This window comes from Panthera leo, chromosome D3 (genome assembly GCF_018350215.1).
Source record: "Panthera leo isolate Ple1 chromosome D3, P.leo_Ple1_pat1.1, whole genome shotgun sequence".
Taxonomy (NCBI): Eukaryota; Metazoa; Chordata; class Mammalia; order Carnivora; family Felidae; genus Panthera; species Panthera leo.
Window position 1 is genome coordinate 17,334,614 of NC_056690.1, and position 18,731 is coordinate 17,353,344.

General features: G+C 55.0%; 1 protein-coding gene across 4 annotated transcripts in view; it reads right to left on the minus strand.

The window, feature by feature from the left end:
- CMKLR1 (chemerin chemokine-like receptor 1) overlaps positions 1–18,731 on the minus strand; it is a 48,591-nt gene that overhangs the window by 14,947 nt on the left and 14,913 nt on the right. The window contains exon 1 of one of the 4 annotated variants that reach the window (XM_042910197.1): positions 8,142–8,500. The exons of the other annotated variants lie outside the window; for them this stretch is intronic. The gene's annotated coding sequence lies outside the window, so the exon portion shown is untranslated. Of the gene's footprint in view, positions 1–8,141; positions 8,501–18,731 lie in introns of those variants that run through there. 4 annotated transcript variants of the gene reach the window in all.

The following is an 18,731-nucleotide window of genomic DNA, read 5'->3' on the forward strand; positions in this document are numbered from 1 at the left end:
AATCCCCGAGCTTATCCGGAAGGCACTGGGCGCGATGACATGAGCTGCTCAGGATGTGGTCTGAGACGGCTGCCAACGGGGGTCGCCCAGGGCATGTGCTCAGGGTCCTGCTCATAGCAGGGGCTCGGAGCCTAGACTCCGAGGCTCTCAGGGTTAAATGTTATTAGATATTATCATCCAAATAACGGTATTTTACTGAGCACGATATGCGTCAGGACACTGAGAAGCTCTTCGTGTACATCCTTCACACGAACCCCATGCGATGGTGGGGTCATTACTACGGCCAATTTAGAGTTGAAGAAGCAGAGGCCCGGGGGGTGGAGTCTCACCCAAGGTCACATGGCCACTGAGAGGCAGAGGTCTTTATACTTTACAGGGCCTACTTGACAAACGCCCTTAGGTAAATCCCTGACCCCTGGGGGCCTGGGTGTCCCCGTCTGTAAAACAAGGAGGTTGGAGTTGACAGTGTCGAAGGCTCCCTTCCAGCTTTAAAAAATGCCACGGTTGAGGGGCACCTGGGTGGCTCAGTCGGTGGAGCGTCCGACTTCGGCTCAGGTCGTGATCTCGCGGTTTGTGAGTTCGATCCTCACGTCGGGCTCTGTGCTGACGGCTCAGAGCCTGGAGCCTGCTTCCGCTTCTGTGTCTCCCTCTCTCTCTGCCCCTAACCCACTCGCATTCTGTCTCTGTCTCTCTCAAAAATAAATAAGCATTAAGAAAGATTTTTTTTAAAAATGCCACGGTTGAATGGGCCAAGCGTCCGTCGACTGCCAGCCTCGTGGCACTAAAAAAGACAGTATGGCCCAGCTCCACGCTGTGTGACCCTGAGCAAACTGCTTTACCTCTCTGAGCCGTTGTTGAGTTGCCTATGGAATGGCGATAATAAAATCTTCCTTTGAGAAAATCACGGAGTCTGGATAAAGTGATTTCTTGGGACCCCTTGCAGTTCTAAGATTTCTGGCCCAGTGGCTGAAGGCTGATTTATAAACCTCCCCTTCCTCACCCGGTCAGCAGGTCTGGGGTCCTTACTAACTATGACAAAGTTGTCTCGGGCTCATTCCCCTGCTCCAAGCTGCCCAGTGGCTAAGCCACCAGGTTCAAATGCCCTTCTTAGCTAAGCAACCATGAACAAACTCTCTCCTTTCCAAGACTCAGTGTTCCCATCTGTAAAATGGGGCTGATATTATGACCTCCCTCCTAGAGTTACCATGAGCCTGTCAAGAAGCAATAATGTGGGTCCACAGAGTGCCCCACGCACAGCGGGTGCTCAGCAAACGTTTGTAGAGAAAAATCGGATGGAGATTTACTTGGGAGAACCAGCAGCAGCCCTGTCCCCCGCTGAGGAGAAAGCTGGGCTGAATCCACTTAGCAGATTCTGAACCAAAGCAGAGGGCCGGGCTTCCAGAAACCGACAGAACTTGAAGATGAGCCTGGAATGTGTCTGGAGGCAGCGGAGGGGATGGGAGCCAGGCCGCAGCCAGTGGTTCCTCTGAGCCTCCCCCTCCCAGACCAGACGCCGCCCCGGGCGGATGACGAAGTGTGGCCACTGCGATCCCTGCCCTCAGCTCGGCCCCCTCTCCCTCCCCACATCCTCTGCGAGGGCCTCCGCGAAGCATTTTTCAACTTGGTTGAAACCCTCGGCTGAGACGGAGCTCTTGTGCCCGCTCTGTCCTCACAGACGATCCCAGAGTAACCAGGAGCTGGCCCCGGCTGTGCGGGCTCTACCCCGTTTTCTCCGCATCTCTGACCCCCCGTTTGTGCTCCTGGAACGCGGAGCTCGCCCGACGGGCTGTGAAATGGAAGGAAAACGGCCCACGGGATGCGCCTAGCAAAAGAGGCAACCCCTCGTGGGATCTCCCCCGATGCCAATTCCCCCTTATTCCCATTTGGCGGAGAAAACTCAATTTCAAACAAGTTTCATGATCCTTCCCCAGGTTGCCCCACCCCCAACCCCAAGGGAGCAATGGGTAGAATGCGGCTTCTCTTCTGGTTCTTCCTGGAATCAGGTTCGGTAACCCCAGCTCCAGCACTTGCAGGCTGTGTGACCTGGGATGAGTTACCTCACCTCCCCGGGCCTCGGGCTTCTCCTCCCTAGCGTCTACATCCAGGGGCCGCGACCATTCGGTGGAACCCTCGGCGGAGTGCCTGTCGCAATCACGATTACTGGGGAATGTCATAGGAAAGGACCTGGGAAATGCGTCCCCGCGGCTCCCTCAGCAGAGCTACTGTTTGAGGGTCCAAGGAGAAGCTGGCAGGGCACCGGCCTTCTCTGGAACCTCTCGGATTAGGGTCAGAAGTCGGGGCACGTTGGATACATCAGAGGCACCGGCAGGCTGCAGCCTCGGGTCCCAGGCCCCTTTCCAGCCTTCTGACGTCCTCCGCGGCGCTGAGGCTCTGGCACATCTGGCCAAGGACAGCCCCGCCCCGGCCCCGTTCACCCCAGGCCACCTTGTTTCGGAGACTTCCTGCCTCCGGCCTGGAACGTTCTCCTCCGTGGCCCCGTCACGGGAGGAAGTGTGCGCAGCATGGGCCTGGGGCTTCAGGAGTGCGGTTTGGCACCTTTGCCTGGAAGAGGTCAGAGAACAGAGGCCCTATTGGAGGACGAGGGAGGGTGGGCCGGGGCCTCGCCCAGACAAGCTGACTCAAACCCTCCGGGAGGCTGAGAAACTTCCGGCAAGATGGCCTTGACATCGGGCTCATGGAAAGCTCCAGAGGCCAGGGATTCTTCCCTCCACGTCTCTGATCCTTGGGTCTCCTTTTCTCCATCCTTCCAAGAAATATTTATCAAACATCCATTAGGCTCCAGGCCTGGGTCTCGGTCCTGGGGATATAGCAGGGAACAGAGACACGGCACTTGCCTCAAGAGGCTGGCATCCTCGGAAGAGGAATGGGAGCAAACAGATAAACGAGTAGGTGCCAAAGAAGGCAAATGCCTCTGGAGCCAGACTGCCTGGGTTTGAGTCCCTGCTCTGCCACCCACCCGCTGTGTGACCTTGGGGGAATCATTACACCTCTCTGTGCTTCAGTGTCCTCAGCCGAGAAACAGCCCTGGTGAGTAGTGCCTCCCGCACGGGGCGACTCTAAGGATTAAATGAGTTTACACTGGTAACGTTTTAGAAGCATGCCTGGTGCATTGGAAGCATCTTGTAAGTGCTGGAAAAAAAATCAAATGATTATAGTGGCAGACGGTAGTAGGTGCTACAGAGAAAATATAAAGAGGAACAGGGCATGGGGGGGGGGGGGAAGAGCATTATTTTAGGTGGAGTGCCCAGAGGAGACATCTCTGAGAAGGTGACCTCGGAGCAGAAACCAGAACATAGGAAGAGGGAGACGTGTGACTATCTGATTAAAGGCAGGAGGAACAGCAAGTGCAAAGGCCCTGAGGTAGGAGCACATTCGATGGGTTCAGGAAACAGCACAGACCTGTGCATTCAAGCATCTATTCAGATGGCTGCTAGTGGGCCACGCTCCCCGCTAGAAGCTGTGGGCGTCAGATGGCCCAGTCTCTGCCGTCATGTAGGGGAGGTGGGTGCAGGGGCATGGTAGATGCTCTGAGATGTCACCGTAAGTCCAGGCTTGCAGCGAACTGGTCATACTGCATCACAGACAGGATGGGCTTCTCCGCAGTCTCCACCCCTCCCTTTTATAGTCTTGATCCCCACACTAGTCATTGTGTCTCCCTCCCGGCCCCGTTGGCCGCTGAGACTGTGACCCTGGATCTGTACAAAGCAAAGGGAAGTTGGTTGGGGAAATCAGGGGAAACTTCTCGGTGGAGGTGGCATTGGGGCCGAGCCTCAGAGAGTGCAAAGCCTTCGCTATGGGGCGCCAGGGAGGCAGGAGGCATCCGCGAAGACAGATCCGTGCGTGAAGGCACACAGGCTTCATCGAGCATGGTAAGTGCGTGTGTGGAGAGTGGGACGGCTGGAGACCGGGCTGGGAGAAAGACCCTTGCAAGGCACTGACTTTATCGTGGAGGCAATAGGGAGCCACGGATGGCCTTTGAGCAGAGGGATGTCCATCATTTTGAAATGAGCCCAGCTCTAACCCACACCGCTGATATGGGGGCCATGCTGGAAGAGGGAAGACTGGAGACAGGAGGCCAGCAAGGGGCCCCGCGAGCTGAGCGAGGACCCTTCCGCCAGCTCTGGGTCCACCCAGAAGTGGCAGTCCTCGGAGGTTCCGGGAGTCGGGGCCCCCTCAGAGCGCCAAGGAGTCTGGAATCCCCCATTTTCTTGAGGAATATTTCCTCAGCCCACGTGGGCAGTTTTGCCTCAAGAGCTGTTTCCATGGTAACTGCCAATGCTCTAAGGTCTTAGATGACAGATGAGTGGGGACCACAGACACCCAGATGAGGCTTCACGGGAGAAGCCAGGTCACGGAGAAAGGCCCACGCTGGCCAGTCCTAGGGGCCGAGACTCATCTTCTGCCCCCAGAGGCCCTGAAGCCACAGATGAAAATTGGTTGCCATGACAATGCTGACTCCTCATTTCTGGGTCTCACTGGCCTGGGGCCTTTCAACACGGGGGTGTGGGGAGAGGGGGGAGAGAGAAAGGCAATGCCAACAGGCAGCCGGAACCAGCCGCTTCCAAAAGATGCGCATCCTGGGACAGGTGTATGAAGCAGGTAAGTCTGAAGACGACCCTCCCCCCCCCCAGGAGATAAGCACGGATGCAAATGAAGGAGCAGCCTCTGGGGGGTCTGAACTTTGGATTCCAGAAGGGCATCCTCCGCGCCCCCAGAACCGGTGCCTGGTAAACCCTGCTGCCATGCCTTGAATTCCACCATTAATCCCACTTTCTACTCCCCTCCTCCAATGAACCGCAGTAAAGGAAGTAATGATGATAATGACCTGTTACGAACTGAAGGTCTGTGTCGTCCCCCCTGCCCGCCCCCGCCCAATGTTCATATGTGGAAAGCTCATCCCTAACGTGAGGGTGTTAGAAAGCGGGGCCTTTGGGAAGCAATTAGGTCATGAGGGTGGAGTCCCACGAACAGGGTGAGTGCCTTTATGAGAGACCCCACAGAGAGATCCCTGCCTCCACCATCTGAGGACACGGAGAGAAGATGTGAACCAGGGAGCAGGCCCTCTCCAGCCACCACATCTGCCGGAACCCTGATCTTGGACGTCCCGGCTTCCAGAACTGTGAGAAGTCAATTGCCGTTTTGGTTACAGCAGCCAAGACGGGCCAAAACCATGACTAACATTTATTGGAAGTTTACAGTGCACCGGGCACTGTTCGAAATACTTTAGCTAATTTGCTAATATAGCATGATCTAGCTAATTAATCTAGACAGGAGCAACATTGGGTATTATCGATCCCATTTGAATATGGGTATTGTTAAGGTGAAGAAGTTGAAGCACAGAGAGGTCAAGCAATCTGCCTAAGGCCACACAGTGAGGAAGTGGCAGAACCAGGATTTGGATGTAGGCGTCCGGTCTGTTCCTCCTCGCCTACCTCTCTGGAGTTTCTTTCCAAAGCCCACACTTGCTTCTGGCGTCACAAAGCATGCAGAGCTTAGCCCAGTGCGGGGCACCGAGCAGGGGCCTGGCGATGTCCCTTCCCTTCTCCTTCCAGGCGTATGGTCCCAGAAAGGAATCCAAATATAAGTCAAAATTGTGCACCCACCCCCACAACAGCAGAAATGCTGGCCTTCTCTCCAGAAGCACCCCTTCCTGGTAGCCGTGAGCAAACCCCAAGCTTTTGGTTAGCAGCCCCTGGAATCCAAAGACACCTTCTGCCCTTCCACGTGCTCCCAGACAGGGCCCGTTCGTGCATCCATTTGGGGAGGGGCCTGTCCATTGCTTCTTTGTCAGAAGCCACCCCACCCGTCTCGTCAGGCTGCAGGGCTTGGAAGGAGATGACCCCACCCCCTGCTCTGAGCCTGGCCAATGAGAATATCCCACTCTGCTGGCCACCAATGACTGCTTCAGGAATGGGGCACGGGGCTTAGAGTGGGCCAATGAGAGTCTTCCCTGGGACTCTTGCCACCACCTGGGCAGATTCTAACAGAGAATGAGACCGACACAGAAGAAGGCCGACCTCAAAGATGCGGAAACACCAACCACACCCAAACCCTTGCTACACGTAGGGGTTCCCTCAACCAATGGATTTCCTTTACTGCTTTAGCCAGTTGGGTTGGGATTCTGTCACCGGCGACACGCCTGCCTCACACGCAGCTGTTCCAGCTCCGGGATCCCCCAGTTGAGGAAGGACCTCCCTGCAAGAGTGCGCAGCCCCCTAAAGGGGCGGCAGCTTGAGAGAGAGACTGAGGGCCTCGCAGACTTGTTTGCCTGACCCTACAATGTCCCTTGCCCTTGAGGGGCTCCCTCAGGTGCCATAACCTCTCCAGGGAAATCAGGAATGGCAAGGGAATCCCCAAATCAGAGAACTTGCCTTCACTTTGCAAACAACGCCAGCCCCCGAGCCGGGTGTCTGAGGCTCGGAGGAACCGGACGCTGTCCCACCTTGCGGGCAGGTGGAAAGAACAGTCACGGAAACAGACGCATAAATCGGAGCTGACATTTACTGAGGGCAGAGGCTTCGGTCTGTTTGTTCACGGCTGTATCCCCGACCCCTTCAACAGCGTATACGACACCACGGCGCACACGCCATAAAATTCGTTACGTCCATTCCAGGGCTTGTCATGTGTGTGGCGTTTACACATTAACAGACTCGGTCTCCACGTCAGTCTTGAAGTTAGAACTCTTCTTGGCGCCATTTACGGATGAAGAAAGAGAAGCTCGGTGAGGTTAAGTAACTTGCCGCAGGCTGCCCGGCCAGGAAGCTGCAGAAGTGGGTTTGAAAGGGGTGTTCGCCCTTATGGGGCTGTGGCAGGAGCAGGGGAAGAGGGGGGAAGCAGTCTCAGCGGAAGGGGATATCCTGGAGGGGTTGGGGGACAGCAGGGACGAAGGCGCGGAGGTGGGACACAGCGAGAGGGGGAAAGGCGGCACAAAACAGGAGACCCGGTGGAGAACAGCCACAGAGAGAGGAAAAGAGGGCCCCGGTGTGTAAGCAATAGTATCTGTCCCCCTTGGCCAGCCTGGGTGATGTCAGCAACCTAGGGGCACTGACCCAGGACAGGGCTGCAGGGCCCAGGGCTACTGGGGGGAGGGGGTGGAGGGGGGGGGACTTCAGAGCCCAAGTCCTTCCAAACCAATCTGCTCCCGCGTGCTCCAGGAGCCCAGTGCCCCCCTAGCATGGTGTTCGAGACCTCTAGGCTCTGACTCTGGCCGATCCCCTCCGCCTGGGGTGCCCCTGTCTTGTTCCCTAAGCGCCTCCCAGCCTCACTGAGCACTCGATGCGGATCCAGGCTGCCCTGTCCCCAGCAGTGACAACGAGAAGAAAGGACACTCGTGCTGGGACGGCCAGGCGTCTGGCTGGGCTTGGCCTTCCTCTTCTCCCCATAGCCGGACAAAGCCCCCAGAGGAGAGGGAATTATTCTCCCCACGCAACAGATGTCGAAACTAGACTCTGAAAGGAACAGGGTCGGGATGAGCAGCCACGCCTGGAGCTTGGTTCTGTTCTAACGGACCCCAGCGGCAATCCACAAGACTGGTGAGAATGTCCCTCTGTCCCATCACGGTGCGTCCAAGCCCCCGAGGGACTGACGGCCCTTCCACTGCAGGGCTGTGATGAGCCTTCGAGCCTCAGACTTGCCTCGTGTCTCACTAGCAAGCTTCTCCAGGGTGACTCAGAAGCCCTCACCTGTCTCTGGGTCTCTGGGTTCTGCCCTCGGCAGAGAGGGACAGAAAGTGAGAGGCTGGGGTGACGACATTAACCCCCACTTCTCAGGTGCCAACCTCTACTTAGAACAAGCCGTCAACAGGGCAGGCTTTTCATTCCCATTTTGCAGAAGTGGAAACTGAGGCTCAAAGAAGCAAGACCACTAGCCCCAGAGCCCCACAGCTAGGAAGGGGCAGAGATGGGATTCGAGCTTGGGCCGCTCTGACACAGGAGCCGCATCTTCAGTCACGGTGACTGTCCCTGGCGTCCTGTGACTTGCCTGCTGGAGGTCCCTCTGGGCACAGAGCACTGTGTTCTTATGCCCGCTGACCCCAACTGTGCCCGGGGCTGGCAGGGTCACAGCGTCCCACACATCCACCGCCCCACCTCCGAGAGCCCTCAGTGACTTGACTCACCCACCTCGGACGGCACAGTTGCCACTCGCTGGGCTCCTGGGCAGGCGGGTGGACCCCGGGGAGATCCGGGAGCCCTGAGCCGCACAGCTGCACCCTGCCAGGCTGCCAGCCCTGGGCACGGGGGTCTTGGGGGCCCCTGGGAACCCCCTGGCTCCAGCCCAGGCGGCTGACAAAAGGGCTGGCCACTGCTGCTAGCAAACCAGGATGGTGGAGTAGGAGACCCCACCCTGTTCCCAGGCGCGGGGGGGAGGAAGCACGGGCTGCCCTCCCCCTCAACCCTGTCACTGCGCGGTCACCTTTCCCAAGGCAGAGCTCCAGCCTTGCCCTACGGAAGGGTCCTGCTGGGAAAACTCCCCCTCCACCCTCAACGGAAAAAGCAGCTGGTTGAAGCCCAGAGGAAATTCCAGAATCTTAAAAGCCGCTGCTGGAGAGGCTTCAGGCTCGAGGGGGCTGCCGCCCTCACGTTACAGGAAAAAGAAAGTAACTCAGCGCGCCGAGAGCTTAAGCCTCGCCCGGCAGACGCGGAGCCAGATCCCGGGGCCAGGGAGCAATGTCCTCATCCGCAAGGTGGGTCGACGTAAAGACCCACCTCGGGATCCCCAATGCAGGGAGACCAGTCATCCAGCTTGGGGGTATCCCGTGAGGCGGGGCTTCCAGAACGTTCCAGGCAAAGCAGGATGGGCTGGTCAGCTTTTGTAGGTGAAGATCCTGACTCGACAGACGTGCCCCTGGGCTGTTATGTTTACAGACAGCTATTTCTGGAGGGTGACAATATTGAGGTTGCATTCCGGCTCGGCCACCGGAAGCTGTGGCCTTTATTCGATGAATGTGACAAAGCTCGGTGGTGTGCCAGGCGCCCGGCTAGGTGTGGGGATGCCACAGACAGCGAAGCGTGCGAAGACTCGTGTCTGGTGGCGCTTACCTCGTGGGCGGGTGGCGGTGGGGGGTGGGGGGAGACAGGCAGAAGACAGCATCACACGGGCACCACCAAGGGGTGCCCTTCGCCAGCCAGATCGCCTGGCCTTGAAACGGGGGGAGCCCACGCCCGGGCCCTCCGGTCAACGCTCCGGAAAAAGAACCAGAAATAAACTCTCCCTGGGTTCTGCCATGTTCCAGAACAGGTCACTCCTCTTTCTCCTCCCCACCTCCACCGGCGGAACTTCGAGAAAGACCCACGGGGCCGTTAGAAAGCTCTTCCTTTCTGGACTCAGCTGGACTCCGAGTGACCTGACATGGTCACCTGGAGCCCGGTTCAGCCCCCCGGAGTCACACAGGGTCAGCCGGCCACCTCCTGCCCCGGACGAGGGCGGCCGACTTCCTCACTCTCACGTTGGTCACCGCTTCCTCTGCATCGTTCTTAACCTCGCGCCTTCCAGCCCCCCACCCGCTGGGACCCTTGTGTCTCCAAGCAGAAGGAGGAGGGCTACAGGAGGCTTTGGCTTGCGGGTTTGTCTGTTTGTTTGCTCACACTTTGGCGTGGTCCAGAAGGGATGGGGTGGGGTGGGGGGGCGGGTGGGGGAGAAAAGTCTCCCAAGAGGCTCACGTGTACAGGGGAACATAAATTAAAAATGAGAGCGAAAGGAGGAAGGGAACGTGGGTGGAGACAGAAAGCGGAGCCAGGGCTGAGGAGAAAAATGCAGACGATAAGGAATGTCCTAAATACGGAGCTTGGGTCGGCCACCCAGGGGACGCCCAGACTCCTAATCTCGGAAAGGGAAGCCGGCTCCGGCCGTCACGTGCCCCTGGTGAAAAACAAACCCAGCCGGCGGGGAACGGTGAGCCCTCCTGGGGCCGGAGAGCAAGAAGGACTCTCTCCAGCGGTCTGGGCAGAAAGGACGAGGTGTGATGGGGCGATCGGTGTCTTCGTGGGCCCGCAGCCTCGAGGTCTGCGTGTTTTTGGACGGGCGTCCGTCAAATGCTCGCTGCCTCGAGACGGCGGCCCCCGCGCCAGGGTGCTGTTCGGCAAGAGCCACTTTGCCCCGCCGTGCCCGGGAAGGAGTGGCTAGACGTTCAGGCCGACGTATTGCTGGCTTAATCGGAAGACGTTTCTAGGATGTTTGGGAGTCTGGACTGCGCGGCCTTCAAGGCCTTCTCGCTGATCGTGTTTCCCTGACGTCCCGACGTTGTTAGCTAGGGCGAGGGCGACGCCATTCTCTGCGGCAAATGCTAGAACCCAGTCGTGCGGTCTCCCAGCTGGAGGCCAGCCCAGGGCGTGGTTACGCCGGCTCCCCGATGCTCGCTCCCCTGTTACCACGTTCAGGATGCTGATAAAGGCACTCACGACCCCTACATGGTGACCCTACACCTCGGCCTGTGCCTCGGATCTCAACACGCCCCTTTCAGTTTGGACAATAAATCATACGGTTTTCCTATTGACAAATCACCCCCTCCTCCGCCCCAGAGGGAGGGAAGCCAGAAGCTCCTGAGTGCTGGCCTTGCCCGCCCACGTATGCTGGGCCCCGTGCTGAGCACTCGTCTGGGTCATTACATTCCCATGATCCCCATTTGGCAGACGAAGAAACTGAGGTCCAGAGAGGCTGTGGCTACTCTTTGAAAAGGTCCATGCCAGGGGCGCCTGGGTGGCTCGGTCGGTTAAGCAACTGACCACGGCTCAGGTTCGTGGGTTCGAGCCCCGCGTCGGGCTCTGTGCTGACGGCTCGGAGCCTGGAGCCTGCTTCGGGGTCTGTGTCTCCCTCTCTCTCTCTGCCCCTCCCCTGTTCATGCTCTCTCTCTCTCTTTCTCAAAAATAAACATTAAAAAAAAAAAAAAAGAAAAAAAAAGGAAGTACTAAGAATTTCAAGACCAGTAACGGCAGAACGTTAAACCAAGCGCAGGCCCTACTGAGCCCCATGTGGCTGACCCGCCCCTCCACTCTCGGGGAGATTTGGGAGAAGAGTCTTCTCCACTGCAGGCCCAGCAGGGCAGGGGTTTGGTGGGGTGGGGGTGGGGGTAATCTCAGTGGGGAGGAGGGAGCAGGGGATCGCAGCAGACACCCAAGGAGTTGCATGGAGGGAAGGGCGGCCAAGCAAACCCCAACGGAAGAGGACATAGAGGGAAAAGGACATGGAGGAACAGAGAGGAGGGGAGGAGGGGGAGACAGAGAATGACCGAGAAGGTAACAGAAGCCTCTAAACTGTGAGGGCGGGGGAAGAAGGACTAAGGCAGAGCAAATACAGAGATTCAGAGTCAGACACACAGAAGCACACAGAAGGGGAAAAGGTTGAAAGCAACCTTTCTGCCTGACTCCTGAGAAAGTCCGTGAAGTCCTGACGGGCCCACCCCAGAGTGGGCCAAGGAGGGGACCCCACGAATGGCCATCCTTCCGGGGGGTGGTCCACAGCAGCCTTGGAAGTAGAGGGCACGTGGGTGTTTTCTGGTGTATTTGGGTACATGTTTAGGAGCGTAATAAGGGCAGCCTTGGGGTATTTCCAAACTTCCCAAAGACCAGAGAGCTACAGAGTGAGGTGTGAGCCTCGACTCTGGGATAGAAATGTGAGGGGCCTCGGCTTTGGGATGGAAGGCTGGAGCCACATAGAAACACGCTGATCAGAATATGCAGTGGCAGCTCATCAATGTCTTCGGTTAATTTTAACAGGTTGGGATGAGCACTGGGTGCTGTATGGAAACGAATTTGACAATTATATATATATAATTTATTGTCAAATATACATATTGACATATATATGATAATATATATATATATTTGACTATATATATAATTTATTGTCATATATGTGTGTGTGTGTGTGTGTGTATGTATATATATATATATATATATATATATATATATATATATATATATATATAAAAATCTCAACAGGAAGCCGTGTCTGGGGAGGTCCTGGCAGAGAAACCACCGGCTAAAAGCCCTATAAGATTGTTTTCTTGACCGAGCATATGGGTGTTCAGTTATATTCTCTAGAAGGTCTCTCTGCTCATTGGATATGAGGGTCAAGGAGAGCCCACAAGGACACATTTTTTTTTCCTACAAACATTTCACCAAGTTTGTTCTCTTGGAAAGAGACACACAAGACAACTGGCTTGACCACCCGTGTCCACAGGAGGCCAAGGGCACCAGGAACACATCCCAGCATCCAGAATGAAATGGACGCTACAGGGAAGGGCGGGCCCTGCATCAGACACAATTAGGACCCTCTCAGGCTAGGTTCAAAGTAGGCCAGGAGGAACCCTCTCCTTGTGACACTGAGGAAGCTGGAGTCAGGCAAAGCTCGGTTTAAAACCCTACGTGTGTTCATGTGATGGTCAAGGGGATCATGACGGTAAAAGTCACAAGGATTACAGTTTAAAGAATACTTTATAATAACCACTAGCCTAATGGGCAACTGTGCGTGATTGTCCCTTGGCTTTTGTAACTTAAATTTTTGACTACGCAACACAACTCCATCTAATTGGTGATATTCAAAACCATCTAAAATTATTTAAAAGTTGGAATGCGAATCCAGGGCACCTGGCTGGCTCAGTCAGTGGAGCATGTGACTCTTGATCTCGGGGTCATGAGTTGGAGCCCCCTGTTGGGTACAGAGATTACTTAAAAATAAAATCTTGGAAAAAAAAAAAAAGAAGGCAAATCCTCATTCCTACCCTGTCACCATCCACTCAGTCCCCCCTGGACCTATCGTCGGCTTTTATTTGTTTCTCCTATCCCCTTCTGGTTCCTTTAAGCAAATATACATGTGTATTCTAATTTCTCTCCCATTTTGCACGAAAGGCAGTATATTACACACACTATTTTTGCAAGTTGTCTATCCTAGCAGTACACCTTGGAGATCATTTCACATCAGTATAGTGTCTATCCTTTTTGATGGCTGCATAGTACTCCATTGTTGGTCTTGCCATCATTTACTGAACCAGTCTCCTGGATTTGAGCACTTGTTTCCAGTCTCTTTACTACTACGATTCATTGTTGTATATGTGTTACATAGTATTGCCATCAATCGTGTGGGTGTGTGTGCGTGTGTGTGTGTGTGTGTGTGTGTGTGTGTGTGTATCATTTGCTACTTATTCCCAAAACTGTCTGGGGCTCTCAAGCCCTTCCTCCGTGTCACAAGGAGAGCAAACAACTTTTCAGCCGTCCCTTTGCACTGGCTGTGCTGTGTTTTAGTTCATCAAGAAAATGCTTCAGGGCTACTTAGACTGTTAGTCCCCAGAGAGCCCAAGCCATGTCTGTGGTATGAGAAATCTTGGTTTTTCTCCTAACTGTCCAGCTGTTCCAACTTCTGGTCCTCCATTTCCATGTTTATCAGAGGGAGGGAGAAACCATCCGCAGGGCCGCTGTGGGGATCAGGGATCAGGAATATATTTTGCAGATGTATGAAACGATCTGCAGCGTGAGGGAGACAGATTTGTGCCCAAGGCCCCCCTGCCAACCCCAAAGGATAGATCTGGTTTCCCAGAAAAGAAGCCAGTCAAGCTGGAGGAGGCAGGCTCCTCAGAGAACAGGGTAGTGATGGGCCAGCTGGCACGTTTCTGCTGCTATCCCCAATCTCAGAGGCTGGAGCCTGAGCTTGTGAAGAGTCGTGTTCTAGAACTGGCTAGGCAGCCATGAGCGGCCCCAAGCCACCATCAACTTAAAGTTGTTTTCTGCTTCTATTCTGTTTTAAAATAAAACTGGGATCGCATTCCTGGCGGGTAGAGAGACCTCTCCCCTCTGTGGACTGGCCCTAGCCTTCCTGCCCCCTCAGGAAAGAATCCAAAGTAATTTTCCACCCATTGCTCGTGAAGAACATATCCTGGCAGGCAACATGGCACCCGCCCCACTCCCAGGCGGGAGTCCTCGTCTCCCCCTACGGGGCTCTCATTTCTTCCTAACTCGCCTCCCAGAGGAAGGGCCCCAGGTGGCTCACAGAGGGGCCTTTGTCTCCCTCCTCCTTGCTTTCTCACCCTTCTGACAAGAACCCTGGCAATGTCTCCACTGGTGCAGGTTTCCAAGAGCCCCCGCAGTGTATAACCACCAGCTGGCCGTGGGAACCGTCACCGTCAGCCCTCAGGACCCTTCCCCTCGCTCACTTTGTTCCAGCCTCCCAACAGCCCTGGTTACCACCCCCGTCTCCCAGTTGCGGCAACAGAAGCCCAGAGGGGTCAAGCAACCTGCCCAAGGCCACACAGCTACCGTATGGAGGAGTGAGGACTTGAACCCAAACCCGTGGTCAGCACCTCAGCGTGACGGGAGCAGGCTCTGGAGCCAGAACATCTGAGCTCAAATGCCGGCTCCGCTACCTACTACCTAGATCGCTTAAATATCGCGTGCCTCAGTTTCCCTCTGCAAAATGGAGCAGTAAGAGTACATACCAAATAGAGTCGGTACTAGAATTAGATAAGAGGAGTACGTTATTGAATACGATTACGATTCTTAGGCTATTTTGAATTATATTGCCCCAGACACGAATGTGGGACAGTCATGAGGGAGTAGGATCATAAAACAAACAAAAAACTCCTCTCGGAGCTTCTTTCACACTAGGGTATAAATATCTGACGACAGATCACACATTTCTCATTCATACATTCAATAAACCTTACTGAGCACACACGATCTGCCAGGTATCAGCCAAGAGCTGGGAATACAAAGATGTAGTTCCCACTCCGGAGAAACCCCAAGCCAGGGGGCGGGGGGTGCAGATAATGAGTAAAATCACAACACAGCAAGCCCCGTGTGCTGGGAGAACACACAGGCATGGTACCCACGCCAGCTACCAAGTCAGGGAAGGCTGCCTGGGAGAAGGGAAACTTGGACAAGTGAGAGTTAGCCCAGGCACAGCAGACGCCAAGGCTCAGAGGCATGAGAACTTGGCACGTTCGGGCCAGGTGGCTGGAGGAGAAGGTCACGGATTAAGTTCGGATTTAAAGCTTTGACGGTGTAAACTCAGGCACTGTGTGCAGCAGGGGCAGAGTTTTAGCAAGAACGGGTGTCACCCTAAAATCCCAGAAGAGGCCCCTTTTAGGGAACAAAGCCTGTGCCTCTCTCTCTCTCTGAGCCCTGGGACTTAACATCACATCTAGTCTGCAGTGCTTTCGCCTGAGTTCCACCAAGAACCCCAACCCTCTCCAAGGATCTGAGACTCAGAACGAAATGTTCCAGGCCTCAAGGGTCTACAACTCCTTCAGCTTCCCAGTTGAGGAGAATCCAGAGTGCCAGGCTACCTCCCGGGACCCTCGCTACTTGCCTGCTTCACCAGGGGCAAAGCCCTCTCCTTCCTACTTTATCCTCCCCCTGCTTTTCCTTCCTTGGCCAGGATCACAGACACTTGACCCACTGTGGCTTTCCTCCAGCCTGCTCCCATCCTCAAAGCTGGAATGAGCTCATGCCTCAGGCCACGCCCCTACCCACGCTAGCTCCGCCTACCTTCCCCTGCCCCAACCCAGGACACCCTCCCTGCTCAAAGCATTCATTCATTCATCTGTTCTTTATTATTATTATTTACTTGAGAGAGAGAGAGCATGTGTGAGCGGGGAAGGGGAGGGGGAGAGAGAGAGAGAGAGAGGGAAGGAGAGAGAGAGAGAGAGAGAGAGAGAGAGAGAAAAAGAGAGAGAGAGAGAGAGAGAGAGAACCTTAAGCAGGCTCCACGCTCAGCACTGGACACAACATGGGGCTCGATCCCATGACCCTGGGATCGTGACCTGAGCCGAAATCCAGTCAGACGCTCAACCCACTGAGCCGCTCAGGTGCCCCTCATTCACCCATTCTATAACAGGACTAGAAGCTGGGCCCTGGAGGCTTTAGCACAGTCATCGCCAAAGAAACACAGTCCGACAGCCAAAAGCACCTAAAAATGACTCAAATTTTTTACTGGCGTCTCTCAAAGAAAAACAAAGAGTACTGTGGTGGGTGTTGGGTGTCCAGCTCAGATCCCTTTTACTAGCTGAGGGCACCCATCCCACCGCTGCAGAGAATACTAGATGCTCACGGCTCACAGCTGGCCCCTTCTCCTGGGAATTGCCCTCGGCTAAGCAGGGGCTGCCTCCCTCCAACTGACGGGGGTGCGATTCAGGCTCCAGAGCTCCCCATGGGATCAGGCTAAGAAAAGTCTCCACCTGAGACCACATCCTTGCTGGGTTCCCGCCCTGCTCTGTCCTTGAACGTAAATTTAAGAGTGTGCCAAGCAATTTACTAATCAAGATAAATAATACTTTAGTTCCATATTTTCACAAAGCAAAATTAGGGACGCCTGGGTGGCTCAGTTGTCTAAGCATCTGACTCTCGATTTCTGCTCAGGTCATGATCTCCTGGTTTGTGGCACTGATCCCCGTGTCGGGCTCTGTGCTGACACCGCAGAGCCTGCTTTGGACTCTCTGTCCCCCTCCCCTCTCTCTGCCCCTTTCCTGCTCAAATGCACGTGCGTTCTGTCTTTGTCTCTCTCTCTCAAAATAGATAAACTTAAAAAACATTTAAACTAAAGCATAAGATACAAGATGAGCAAAATATCAAAATTTTAAATGAAGATGGAATCCAGCTCTAAACTTGCGTGACCCTACCTCGCTCGCCTCTCCCTAATCCCAACCCTGTCCGACAGCACATCCTCAAAACCTCACATTCACCCAAATCCTTGCCTCAGGCTCTGCTCTGGGGAAACCCGACCGACCTAAGACAGATATCCAACTCAGAACCCAGCCCTCTCTCCCTCCCTCCGTCTCTCTCTCTCTCTCTCTCTCTCTCTCTCTCTCCACTGCCTTGACTCTGAGTCATGTGCTGAACACTCACATGGGAACCATTTCACCCCGTTGCCCAAAATGGGCAACTACTCCGTGCCAGGTACATTCCCGGCTCTGCGGTCCGGCTCTGGCTCTAGCTGCCGGAACCCTCACCTCCATGCCCAGGGCCCAGTCTCTTGGTTCTTTCCAATCACATGACCTCAGCCACTCCTACGCCTACCTGGCTTGTCCCTGAGCTCAAAGGAGCCCAAGAGACCGCGTTAGTTCAGTGAACTGCAAACTTTGGGGTTTTGTGAGCCAGTTACATCTCCCAAACAGTTGTGAGACTGCCTTAGAGTTCCCACCTTTCCGTGTTCGCCAAGTGAGGGTACCGCAAAATTAAAATTGCCCTTTACCGCCCCCGCAGTTTTGGAAAAGAGACGGTATTTAACGCCAACAAAAATCGGTGGGACAAAGACTCATCTTCCTCAGCTGAAAACATCTCACTTTCTGAAAAAACTCATTCCGTTGTCTGCATTCTCTCTCTCTCTCTCTCTCTGTTTGGTAAAAACTTCACCACATACAGGTTCCAGTGGGCTGGGGTTGTCAATCCCCCTGTTCGACATCAGGGGAAACTGAGACCCGAAGAGCAGCTCTGTCTTTCCCGCCCAAACCCCGGTCCTCGAATGTTCCCCTGAGGGCGACAGGGATGAATGAGGTGCCAGGCGAGTGGGAGACATGGCTTCCGGTCACACTCTGCTCCCAACCTTCTGAGAACCTACACCAATCTCTTTCCCCCTCTGAGCCACGAGCGCGTGGATCCTCCAGGCGACCATGGACTTGGAAGGCGCCCCCTGGTCCCGCAGAGAAGAGGCAGGGCAGAGGCCCCACCTGAGCTCCTGAGCCAGGGCGGCCAGACACACGGGATTGGACACCAGCCTTCTTCCTCTGACATCATGTTTGGGCCTCAGTTGCCTCTTCTGGAAACGAGTTCTCAGATCCTTGGCAGCCCACGGTTGGCTCACAGACAGCGGCGCAGGCGCTGAGGGTTGGACGCTCGGCAGAAGCCAAACCACCTGGGGCAAGAGGCTGGCCAAGCGCCTCAGACGAGAGGCACACAGACTGTTTCCTTCCAGAGAGACCCAGCCCAGACCAGAGGTCCGTGACTCCAGCCGGGGAACCCTAAAATTTGTGCCTTTGTGCAGAACCTTCCCTGTCCCCAGTAGAAGGGTTCTTGAGGCCCCAGGCGCCATCTGGGCCCTTGGTGGTTCTTCTCTCTGGGAGCCGACCGTCATCAGAGGCGATGCCGTGGAAGGAAGTGGGTCTCAGTTGTCCGGGAAACTGCGCCAGCTGTCTAGCCACAAATGCAACAGGGTAGACAGGAACAGGGCTCACCCAAGTGGCAACTTTGCAAGCGTTGTGGTGAAAGCTGTCTGGGTTCAAACTCTGGCTCTGCTGCTTACCAGTTGTGTGACCTTGAGCATGTCACTTAACCTCTCTGTGCCTATATTCTCACACAATATAGAGATGGGAGGGGCGGGGGGGGGGGCGGGGAAGACTCAACTGTCCGTGAGCATCCCCCTCAAACCTGACGATCCATGCGTTTTCTACCCCAAATGTCGCTGAATGAGCCACAGAGACAGGAAACCAGAACACAGATGAAGGTCCTTTCCCTGGAGCTGACCCAAGGTTTTCTGAGGGCCACAAGTTTTGTCTTTAAAGGCAGGGGCATATTATGGTGCTGAATGCAAAATTCCCATGCTTTTTCTTTTTTAAATAAAGCGGATGCCCTCAAAATAATCTTGTGTTTTAAAAATAAGCACATACCCTCCAAATAACTCTAGTGAGGGTTCGGTTTGCCCTAAGGGAAGGAGCGGGGCTTGAGGCAATGCTCCAGATCCTGGTCCCCAGAGTATGAGGGTGTGGGGTGTGGGCCTCTGCTGGTCAT